We start from the raw sequence: 12736 nt of genomic DNA on the forward strand, positions 1-12736 counted from the left end.
GAGGTCATTGCACAGCATGCTCATATTCATGGCTGGTTAGCCACTTCTGGAAACATTTTGTAGAATCATAGAGTCACCGAATCATAGAATCACAGAATGGTTAGAGTTGGAAGGGACCTTAAAGACCATCCAGTTCCACCCCCTGCCCTGGGCAGGGACACCTCCCACCAGACCAGGTTGCTCCAAGCCCCATCCAGCCTGGCCTTGAACCCCTCCAGGGATGGGGCAGCCACAGCTTCTCTGGGCAACCTGGGCCAGGCTCTCACCACCCTCACAGCAAAGAAGTTCTTCCTGAGATCTCATCTCAATCTCCCCTCTTTTAGTTTAAATTTCACCTCTTTCAGTTTTAAACCCTTACCCCTCATTCTGTGGCTCCCCTCCCTGATCCAGAGTCCCTCCCCATCTCTCCTGGAGCTTCTTTAGGGACTGGAAGGGGCTCTGAGGTCTCCCCGGAGCCTTCTCTTCTCCAGGCTGAACCCCCCCAACTCTCTCAGCCTGTCCTCACTGCAGAGGGGCTCCAGCCCTCAGATCATCCTTGTGGCCTCCTCTGGACCTATTCCAGCATGTCTAACATCCATTTCCTTAACATCTCAGCTATACCTGATTCTGAGCCTTTTTGGATGAGTGGACGAGCCCAGCATCTCAAGAGCAGAAACAATCCTGTGATCTTTGTTGCAGCACATAAGCACTACCACACACATGGTGCTCGGGATGACCTACACAGAGAGACAATAAACTGCTTTCAAACAGTGGCTGAAGTCAAGTAAATATATTCCTTTGGCTTTTCTTACTTTCTTTTTGCTCTCATCAATGCTATGGTATAAATCACATTAACTATTGCGATACCTTCTGGTAAATCACAGCCTCCGAAGGTAAATGCTAAGAACTTCTTGTTACTGAGCAACTGGGTCGATTAACTGCAGGAAAGAAGTACTTGTGAAATGAAAAACATCTAATCATAATGAATAACTAGAATATATTAGTATAATATGCTTAAATGTGTCACATACAGACAAGAGGTTTTGTTGGAATGAATATTAATAGCTGGAGTAATATTCTAACTAAGAGCCTAAGAGATTTCGTGATCAGAAGATACAGCATGTATCTGGGAAGATTTTTGAGTTATTTTAACAGATTTACTACTGGTTCACAGCAGGATTCTTGGCACAGCAGCTAATATCTTTGAACTTCAGTTTACTCCCATACTAATGGTGAAAATCAAGCAAATTCAACAGTCCTGATAATTGCACAGAGCTCTGGCATAAACGGAAGGTGCAACATTAAATGCAAAGAAAAGCATATTTGGCTGTCTATATGGATGTTAGACTGGCTGTTACAGAACTTACCCAGTACTTTGAAGTGGTACAGTGCTACAGACTGTGACTACATGCAATAAAATTGAAATAAAGTGTAGCTGAAAAAATTGAGATACACTTCATAGCAAAGTGTTTTTAACATTTCTCATAATGGATATGTCACGAAAGAAAATGTTTACAGTGCAGTGCAAAAAATACAATTTTTCCAAACCAGCAGTGAAGTCAACCCCAAATTAATCTCCACTCATGATATGGAAACAATGCAACAGGAATATATGTTGCAGAAAAGTAAGAACGTAAGAATTCAGGGCAGATTGATTTATGACATAAATAAATGTAAGGGGTATTAGTAAGATTAGTGTATTGGAGTGTTAGCGCAAATCAAAATACATAGTACCAAACTGGATTGCTTGCTGCACAACAGAAGAGCAGCAGTCTAATAGAGAAGATATAGTATGTCATAAAAAAGCAGAGTAGTTTCCAGGTGTTAAATAAATATATTGATGTTATTAATAATAAGGTAGCGCAGGATTTTGTGGCTGGTCTTATTAAATGTCCTCATTAATAATCTGAGCCAAAGGGGTAAAGTTGTTACTAATGAAATTTGCTGCTAATGATGACTTTTTGAAGTTGCAAACACTCTCAAGGGATATTAAGGCACCTGAAAAGACTAGGAATAGGAACAAAAATTTAATTTCGAATCAGTCTGGGAAAATGCATGTGCTACAGTTTTGCTATCTTCCCTGCATAATTAGCTGAAGTTGAGGAATTCCTGAGACATACATAAACACAAATATGTATATATGGAAGGCATCCAAAAATGTGGCTTCGATTGGAGAGAAAAGCCTGAGCAGCAGAGACCTTTAACTATAGAGCGTGATAGAAGAGGCTGTTGAAAATTATTTTACTAGGCAATATGGTTAGATTTCTGATGTATTTGGGCTGCACATACATATGTACCATCTAAGATGGCAGGTATGTTTCTTCAAGTCCATGGTGCCATAAGACCTTCATACCTTTAATACGTGCATCCATCAGAGTCACGCTGAGGTAAATGATTTGGAAAAAAAGAATATGATTCTTGGGTAATGTCATAACCTGAACACAGAATTATAAGTTAAGTAAATTGTTCTAGGGAATTTGCAGAAGCACAAAAATAAGCAAGCAAAAAGTTCACAGATTCTTACCTGTGACAGAAGTCTAAAAATTAGAGATAAATTTCTGTGGGGCTTTTAAGTGACAAAGGGCAAGTCTCTGTTTCAGTCACAGAAGTGTTAAAAATGATGGTTGACTTGGGTGTTCTGTACGGGTATATGGTCTGAGGCTTTGACAACAGATTTCTTTACCTGGGAAAACATCTCTCATTAGAAAAGAGGGAAGTCATATCTTCTGGCAGAGTAAAAATCAAACCGGTTAAAATAATGAGGAGTTTGAAAGCAACAATACCTCAAGTTGTAAAAATAGCTCGGTAGATTAAGATGGATTTACACAACTTTCCCGGCTTCTATAAATAATATCAATATTTATATCCGTCAATACAGAGTATCTGTCAGTATCTGGTATGATAAACATGTTAATGATAAAGTATAGTTTTTTAAACTTCACCAAAACAAGCCATGCATACGTTTGTATTTTCGGATTTCATTAAACTGAAATAAATGATGGTGTCTTAAAATACTGTATGACAAGTATCAAAGCAGTTTAAACGATTTGTCAAGAGGGAATAGTCACATATTTCATAGGAAATGTTCAACTAATATTTTCCTTTGGCTTAGAGCTGTGTTGCCGATGCGCGCTATGGAGGATACTGATTCACATGTTGAGTGGAAAAGTTAATATGGAAACCCTCAGGAAACATAAACAGTGTCTTCACAAGTATTCTCTGGTTCCTTTTAGGAGAAAGGATATACCTACATCCCTTCCAACACTGAATCCAATGCTATGAATTCCAATGCTGTGTTGGCAAGGAACGTGGCAGCAGCAACGGTAAGTTCTGCCGGGCATTAGATTGAGGTGGACATTGGGGTTCCTGGAGCCAGGAAAACATGAGAAAAAGGAGGGACCCCCACTAGGAGCTGGCAGCTCTCGTGGTGAAGCTGAGGGGGCTTGAGCACTGCTGGGAGCGACCGTGGGGGATTTAAACAGGAATGGCACTGAAAGCTCTGCCAACTTGACCACAGAGTGATGGTGTCCACCTGGGGCAAAGCTGTGACTTCTCTACACTCTACATCCACCACAACTGATGCAGCTTCCCACACAGAGCTCTGGTGGGAACAGGCTGTCCCCTGGATGCCAGGGTGAGACCTGCTCTTGCACCCCTGGAGCACCCGTGGGAGGTGCACCCAGGCAGAGGGACTCCTCCACTCAGTGGCCGGTGAGTGGGTTGAGGAGCATCAGGGAGCACAAGAGAGAGATCAGCCACTGGGACCTCATCCTAACTCCCCTGAGACAGGCCCAACAGGAAAGGAGAGCATCCGCTGGATTTTATTATTACATGTTACCACAAATAATAAACTGTAAACGCCTTTTTCACAGTAAATAATTTAGTTGCTGAGTTAGGCACCCTTCTCAGGAGTCACCCCGTTAGGCAAAAATGTGTTGAACGTTCTCTACCAACATGTTAAAAGTCACAAGTTGCCAGCTGTGCTGACTTTGATGCCGTTCTGCTACTGGTTGCCTATGTCCTACAGAAGTTTTTTCAGTTCTTTAGTGCTGGACAAGAGAAATTTTCCCTGGGCAGGGTCAGCATTTCCAGTATTAAAATAAATTGTGTACTGTACATTGAGATTGCTCGCAGATGAATAAATACTATAATGCCAAGTTTCATATTCAAGTACAAAAGCCATATACAGCAGTGTTTCCAAAAAAGAGATGAAAAAAGCAAACTGTGAAATGTTCTTTAATGTTTTCAAGCCCCTTAATTACGCTGCGTCAATTATGACTGCGACATAAATGAACACACCTCGCTCAGCAGGTCAGAGGCACGTTTGGGGATCAGGTGGTAGTGGCTTGAACCTGGATGTTCAAAAGAAAGTAGAAGTATAAAATCCTACAGTGTCATATTTGGTGTCCCACTGAAAAGATGGGACATTCTGAAAAATCCACCCCACATAAAGAACAATCTACTTGCGTTCACGCTAGCGGTAACTCCTGCGGTATTTCAGGTAAAAGAGTATATGTCTCCAAGGGATTATACACTCAATTAATTAGGGATCAGGAATAGGTTCTCAGATAATTTCTGCTTTTCCCCGCAAGATAATTTCAGAACTGCCAGTGATATAAATGAATAACAGTAACAACGTTATCTGGCACTAATTACAGCACTTACCCGCATTGTGATAGCAAAGATTGCCTTCTGCAATGGTAATAGCTAACATCTGAACAGTGCCTTTCATCTCCAAAAATCCCCCAATACTCTACAAATGAGAAATCTGATCTTTCTGGGTATATGTAAATCCTTGATGAAGGAGGTCGGAGGCAGAAGGACTGTGGCTTTTTTATCACCTGTATGTCTGATGATTAGGTCATCTTGTTGTGGTGTAACCCCAGCTGGCAACTAAGCCCCACACAGCCATGGGCCCCCTCCCCTCATGGTGGGATGGGGGAGAGAATCAAAGAAGGGAGAAAACTCATGGATTTAGACAGTTTAAAGGTAGACCAAAAGCTGAGCAAGCAAGAGAAGCAAAACAAGGAATCCATTCACTATTTCCCGTCTCCAGGAAGCCCGGGCTCCATCATGGGCAATCATGGAATCACAGAATGCTATGGGGTTGGAAGGGACCTCCAGAGATCATCTCCTCCAACCTCCTGCCAGAGCAGGTCCACCCAGAGCAGGTCCCACAGGAATGTGTCCAGGTGAGTCTTGAAAGTCTTGGAGAAGGAGACTCCACCACCTCCCTGGGCAGCCTCTGCCAGGGCTCTGCCACCCTCACAGCAAAGAAGTTCCTCCTCATGTTTAGGTGGAACTTCTTATATTCAAGTTTGTGCCCATTTCCTCTTGTCCTGTCCCTGGGCACCACTGAAAAAAGACTGACCCCATCCTCCTGACACCCTCCCTTGAAGTATTTATAGGTGTTGATCAGATCCCCCCTCAGCCTTCTCTCCTCCAGACTAGAAAGACCCAAGTCCCTCAGCCTCTCCTTGTAAGGGAGATGCTCCAGGCCCTTCATCATCTTTGTAGCCTCTGCGGGACCCTGTCCAGCAGTTCCCTGTCCTTCTGGAACTGGGGAGCCCAGAACTGGACCCAGTGCTCCAGATGGGGCCTCCCCAGGGCAGAGCAGAGGGGCAGGATGACCTCCCTCCACCTGCTGCTCACACTTCTCCTGATGCCCCCAGGATGCCGTTCGTCTTCTTGGCCACAAGGGCACATTGCTGGCTCATGGTGAATGGTTCTTGGGAAGCCAAACACCATAATTCTGAACGTGTGTCACCCCTCTTTCCTTCTTCCCCCAACTTTATATGCTGAGCACCACGTCATACGGCACGGAATGTCCCTTTGGTCAGCTGGGGTTAGCTGTCCTGGCAGTGTCCCCTCCTGACCTCTTGAGCACCCCCAGCCTTCTTGGAGTGGGACGGGGTGAGAAGGAGAAAAACCCTTGATTTTGTGTGTGTGTATAAACGCTGCTCAGCAGGACCCGAAACATCCTTCTAATATCAACAGTGTTTCCAGCACAAATCCAAAACATAGCCCAGACCAGCTCCACTGAAGAAAAATAACTTTATCCTAGCCAAAACCAGCACAAATCTTTATCTAGAAGCCCACATCAATTTCTGGAGGTTACTCAAACAGAAAAAAATCATTTGGATGTCAGGAGTAAAACCAAGCATGCAAACCACATCTCCAAAACCCAAATATTTATTTATTGACGAAAAAAATGTTCAAAACGTTGTACTTTGTAACAGTCTTTCCTTTTCCCTCTTCCATCTTTGTGCTTATTTCATAAATGTCATTTTCCTTTACCCAGTTACTCACATGTAAATACACAAAACTCCTTGTAGCAGAGGCATGGCTTACTGTACATATTCGTTAATGTTTTTTTCCAGTATTATTTGTACCATTGCCACTCAGGGATAACTCCCACCAAGTTACCCGAGACACTTAGAACTGGGAATTTGGTAGACAGAAGATCATTTGCCGTAGAAACGTGGTAACTCTGAGCCAGCACAGAGGTTAGGAAAATATATAAATGAGCTATATTTTCTAGATTGAAATGACTGAGGAGAATCAGGCTATTTTGTCAGGCCAAGTGTGGTTACTAATGGTGACATCTGGGCAGGGTGATGTGACTCAGACACACGCTGTTCTGAAAAGGCTGAGGGACCTTTACTGGTCCCAGGAAGGGAGAGCATCTATTTTCAGGCTGGGCTGTGACTCAGCGGTAAGAGTGCGAGTGCCTGTGGGAATGTTACGCTTCTGCACCACTGGTCCTCGTTACAAGCCCAGTTCTTCACCTTGCTAGAAGAATGAAAGCTCATTTTCACTTAGCATTTTTTAATATGGAAGAGATAAGACTTTATTCCTTCATTTTGCTGAGGACACCAAGCTGTGTGGCACGGTCGACATGCTGGAGGGAAGGGATGCCATCCAGAGGGGCCTGGAGAGGCTGGAGAGGTTTGCCCAGGTATACCTCATGAAGTTCAACGAGGCCAAGTGCAAAGCCCTGCACCTGGGACATGGCAATCCCAGGCTCAAATACAGGTTGGGTGTAGAATGGCTGGAGAGCAGCCCTGAGGAGAAGGACTTGGTGGGTATTCATGGGTGAGAAGCTCAACATGAGCTGGCAACGTCTGCTCACAGCCCAAGAAAGCCAACCCCATCCTGGGCTGCATCCCCAGCAGCGTGGCCAGCAGGGTGAGGAAGGGATTCTGCCTCCTCTGCTCCGCTCTGGGGAGACCCCACCTGAGTTCTGTGTCCAGCTCTGGAGTCCTCAGCACAGGAAGGACATGGACCTGTTGGAGAAGGTCCAGAGGAGGCCATGGAGATGCTCTGAGGGCTGGAGCCCCTCTGCTGTGAGGACAGGCTGAGAGAGTTGGGGGGGTTCAGCCTGGAGAAGAGAAGGCTCCAGGGAGACCTCAGAGCCCCTTCCAGTCCCTCAAGGGGCTCCAGGAGAGATGGGGAGGGACTCTGGATCAGGGAGGGGAGCCATAGGATGAGTGGTGACAGTTTTAAACTGAAAGAGGAGAGATTTAGATGAGATATTAGGAAGAACTTCTTTGGTGTGAGGGTGGCGAGAGCCTGGCCCAGGTTTCCCAGAGAAGCTGTGGCTGCCCCATCCCTGGAGGGGTTCAAGGCCAGGCTGGATGGGGCTTGGAGCAACCTGGTCTGGTGGGAGATGTCCTTGCCCAGGGCAGGGTGGTTGAACCTGGATGATCTTTAAGGTTCCTTCCAATCAGAAGCATTCTAGCAATCTTTGATTTATTGTTTTAAATGTTAAACTATATTTTCTTCATCAGCCAATGAGATTTCATATGGAAGAAGCAAATGTTCTCATTCATTGCAGATATGTTAACATATAAGTAGGGGCTCTGTTATTCTCAAAGATCTTGAAAGAAATGCTTGATGTGTAACTGTTTCCAAATTTAGGCGTTAATCGGTGTGCTATCCCAGCTTTAGCAGAGCACTGAAGTACATTTTTGAGGCCAGTTTACTCTGATGGAATATAAGCACCTGCTTAAATTGAAACACATATTTAAATAAGCACCTGCTTAAGTGATTTGCTGAAACTGAGTTTCCAGTGCTTTCTCTGGGAGAACCTTTCTGCCCTTCTCAGCAGCAAACATCAATAAAGAGGCCTGATTACATTATAAAATGTCTAACAAATACTGCTTAATGCTGACTTTTTGGGTCATCACTGCTGGGAATAGCAAATAGTTTTTACTTTGCCAGGTGAGATTAATTTCTAAATAAATGAGGCTGCAAAATACCCTACACAGCACCTGTGGGCTGTTCTGGTCCTGTGACTGGAGAGAAAAAAAAAGATAATGGTGCTTTTTAAAAGCTTGCAGTTTGAAATATGTTGCAATATTTTTTGTTTATTTTCTCTCAAGAAAAGAAAAAGAAAAGAAAAATCTCAACTAGAAAGATTACAGGTAAAATAATATAAAATAATATGCAATAATTTCTTCTTGGAATTCCACTTTGAAACAAAATTCTTGGGTTTTTTTTTTTCTGTCTGTAGTTTTCAAAATATACCAGAATGGATGTAAATGAAATGTACAAGTGGAGATAGACTGACCAGCTCTCTGGAGAGCAAGCTGCCTGTTTCCACTAAATATCTTCACTGTTAGGAGCTTTGTAAAAGCAAAGAGAAAACCAGAGTGAAGCTTCTGAGATGTATTTTTGAACGGGGAGAAAACAAGCAGGCTTTATTAGCAAAACCTGAGCGCTGTCGATACGGGTAAGCCAAAGGGAACTTTACTGGATTCAAACTGAGTGATGCCTGATGATGAGTCTGCTTTGCTAATCAATGAATGCCATTCACTTATAATTATACAACAAATAACTTGAATGCTGTTTTTTATGCATTGCCTCAGGCTGGATTGATGGGATGAGGTCAATGGGATGAGGTTCAACAAGGCCAGGTGCCGGGTCCTGTATTTCGGTCGCAACAACCCTACAGGCTGGGGGCAGAGTGGCTGGAGCTGCCCAACAGAAAAGGACCTGGAGGTGTTGGTGGACAGCCGGCTGAACAGGAGCCAGCAGTGTGCCCAGGTGGCCAAGAAGGCCACCAGCATGTTGGTCTGTATCAGGACCAGCGTGGCCAGCAGGAGCAGGGCAGTGATGGTGCCTCTGGACTGGGCACTGGTGAGGCCTCAGAACTCGATGGTTTTTAAGGTCCCTCCCAACCCTAACCATTTTATGATTGCTTTGTTTCCGAGCAGCCAGTGTCACAAGGTGCTAATGGAGCATCATGAGGGGCATCCCATTTTTGTTTGGCATGTGCTGTAACGTGAATCGCAGCGCTCAAGTTGGGTTCCTCAGAGCTGAGCATGAGAACTTCAGGCACCTGATTCATACTCTCACCTGAAGGAGAGGCTGAGGGAGCTGGGGTTGTTCAGTCTGGGGAAGAGGAGACTGAGGGGAGACCTTCTCGCTCTGTACAAGTACTTGAAAGGAGGCTGTAGAGAGATGGGGGTCGGTCTCTTCTCCCAAGTTACAGATGATAGGACAAGGGGTAATGGCTTCAAGTTGCGCCAGGGGAAGTTCAGGTTGGATATTAGGAAACATTTCTTTACTGAAAGGGTTATCCAGCATTGGAACGGGCTGCCCAGGGAGGTGGTGGAGTCACCATCCCTGGAGGTATTTAAGAAACGTGTAGACATGGTTCTTCAGGGCATGCTCTAGTGCCCAAGATTACTGGTTTGTGGTGGGGTGCTGTGTGGGTGGGTGATGGTTTTTTGTTTAGTGGTTGTTGTTGTGTGTTTAGGTGGTGGGTGGTGGTTGTTTTTGTGTTTTTTCGTGGTTTTTTTTTTGTTGGTTGGACTCGATGATCTCTGAGGTCCCTTCCAACCACTATGATTCTGTGATTCTGTGATTCTGAAAGCACTGAAACTGTGATTTTATGTCAGCTTGAGCCCCAGGAGGGACAGAGGTTCAGCAAAGGCAGGTAAGATCCAGTCAAAACACTGCAGAAAGAAACGGCCAAGAAAGAACAAACAATTGGAAAAAGGCAAGCAGCGCTCGTGTGCTTCCTGGGGCTTACAAAAGGTAGTTTCAAGGACTGTTATCCTTCTCAAAACACTTCCTTTTCAATAATGTAAAAAAGAAAATGTTGCATTTCACTTCATAAACGCAACGTTCAGAAATAGCTTGAAACAGGTGGTTTGAGCGGAAATGAATAATTTTGCCGAGGTCACAAAGTGACAGTGTTTGTTGCATGCATGCATAAAGGAAAGATCAGAGGCGTGTTTTATAACACAGCAGAACAATTTACCTGCCTCCTGGACTCATGAATATTTGAATTGAGCATTTTTGACTGAGAAAGCAGCCTGAAATCTCAATTTCCTGTTATTTGCTTCGGTAATCGTGCAGTTTTGGTGCTTACCTCCACAAGGAAGTAAATCTGGGAGGAATTTTATCCTTACGTGAGCAGTGTGTCTGTTTCCTGGGCAGAAGAGCTGAAGCAGAATTTGGATTTTACCCTGAACAGTATGAGGTGAGAACTTTTGGTAAAAGCAGGAGATGGAACTGTTTAGACAAGATCCACAAACGTGGAGTGCTCTTGTATTTTGAAGTGCCATTGGGTTGTTCTCATGGACCATGAATATTTTGCTTCCCTGTTGCCGTAACAAAAGCGAAGGGAAGAGAGACACAGAGCAAGAAAAAAGGCAGAGAGGTGGGAAGGAAACAGATGTTGTATATATACATATATATATATATATATATAAATGACAATGGGAAGTGAGCTAATGTATGGGGTGCTTATCTGAATTAAATAAGAGTGCTCTGAATTAAGTAGTTTATTAATTTCCATGACAAATTGAGAGTTGCAGTTTTCACCACAGTGATTTGTAATATATTCTGGATAAGAGATGAATTGTATCATATGCACAACATAACCCATGAAATTATAAATATGGCTGCATAAATTAATGGGGTTTTTTTTCTCTATTGCTGGTAGCTTTTCTGCGTAGAGCAATCTGATTCCAACTTAGAAGTTTATTTTAAAGATATGTAAGGTATTAGGTTTGTATTTTCTTAAATGAAAACGAGAAGAGGCGGGCTACAGAAATACAGAAACAAATGGTTTTATAGAATTCATTATAAAATAAGCTGTTTATAAAATTAAAAAAGAAGTAAGACTAGACTGATGTTTTCTGTTATCACTGAATTGACGAGGATTAAATTATTCCTTTAGTTGAAGATAAGATCCTTCTGCATTTTAAGCTCATCCTCTTACTTTTAGTCTGCATTTTTCCAAATTCTAACATGGAGGTAGTTGCCTGTCGCCGCTGAGTAGAGTAACACACAGAAAGAAAAAAAAAAAAAAACAACTTTAACAAACTTTAGCAATTTCAGTTCTTCACTCTTCAGGCACTGCGCAAACAACTTTAACAAACTTAAGAAATTTCAGTTCTTCACTCTTCAGGCACTGCGATGAGCTACCGATGACAGACTGTACTAACATTCCTCATGCAGTTATACTTTTTAAACCAGACCTACAAAGAGAAGCGTTGAAGCTTACATTTGTCTATGCTTCATCTCATTTATCTCTAGCCTTGTTAATAAATGGCTGCAATATGTGTTAATTATCTTGGTTTCATCTATAGCCTGTATAAGGCAAGGACTACTCTCTTTTAGGTAGCAGAGGGAGAGTGGATCCCTAGATACTTCACAAAGTGAAAAAACCCAAACTACCCTTAACCCCTTGTCTCCCTTTCTCTTTATTACTGCAGCGTTCACACTTTTTTTTTCACACTTTTCCTGCAGTATTTCCTGGGATCAGGAGTTGCTGAATAAGGACAGCTGTGTAAAGGTCCTTGCCCAAGACACTTTCCAAGACGGATAAAAGGCAGCAAATGGGACATGGAGTGAGCAAGGATGATTTTGGCAGGGCAAGTAACAATCGCTGCGATTGAACAATTCGATAATTATCTGTTAGGCTTCAAAGTTAGCACCCTGCTGAGGTGTTTATATTTCTCCAGGCTCTTGCACGGAGAGAAAGACGTCGCTGCAGCAGGTTATAACTGGCTCACAAATTTTCCTTTTGCAGTCTGTGGCCTTGAGATTTCATTGTTAGAATCAAATGACCAAAACAAACCCTGAATATTAAATTCTGCACCACAGGACAGCCTCTAAAACCAGCCAGCTCATCAGACTGCCTTTCACCAGCTTATTTTGATGAACACAGACAGTTATAAAAAAAAAGAAAAGAAAAAAAAGAAGGTGCTTTGATCTTTCAGCATGTACAACAGTGGAGAAATCAAAGTGTACTCAATATAAATATTTACTGCAGCTGAGATTTTGCTAGAAATGGACAACTTTATGAGGGATAACAACATCGATATGACAGTAATACGAGTTGCCAGGTTACAAATTAATACATGGTAATTTATTTTCCCTTTGCTGCAGCACCCAGGACTGTTCAGTGTCAGAGACTTAATACCTGATGGGAAAACCTCTTTATGGTAATCATCACATTACGTATAAAACATGAAATATATACCATAGGAGATTTCAACAAAACCTTTGGAAATGCTGTAAACTTCTGCACGGGGATTTGTCCAGACCTGCAGCTATTTCATAGCACCGTGTGAACTCCTAATGCTCTGAGCAGGATAAACCTACACCGCACGTGAGCATCGCTGCTGAAATCTTGGACTGCAGAAGTCCCCATATTTCCATTATTCCAAATTGTTGTGGTTTTGACCGAATTGACCAATCAGAATGAGAGATGGCCCCTCCCTCTCCCCCCCCCCCC

The sequence above is a fragment of the Calidris pugnax genome, unplaced genomic scaffold (assembly GCF_001431845.1).
Source record: "Calidris pugnax isolate Ruff unplaced genomic scaffold, ASM143184v1 scaffold3, whole genome shotgun sequence".
NCBI lineage: Eukaryota > Metazoa > Chordata > Aves > Charadriiformes > Scolopacidae > Calidris > Calidris pugnax.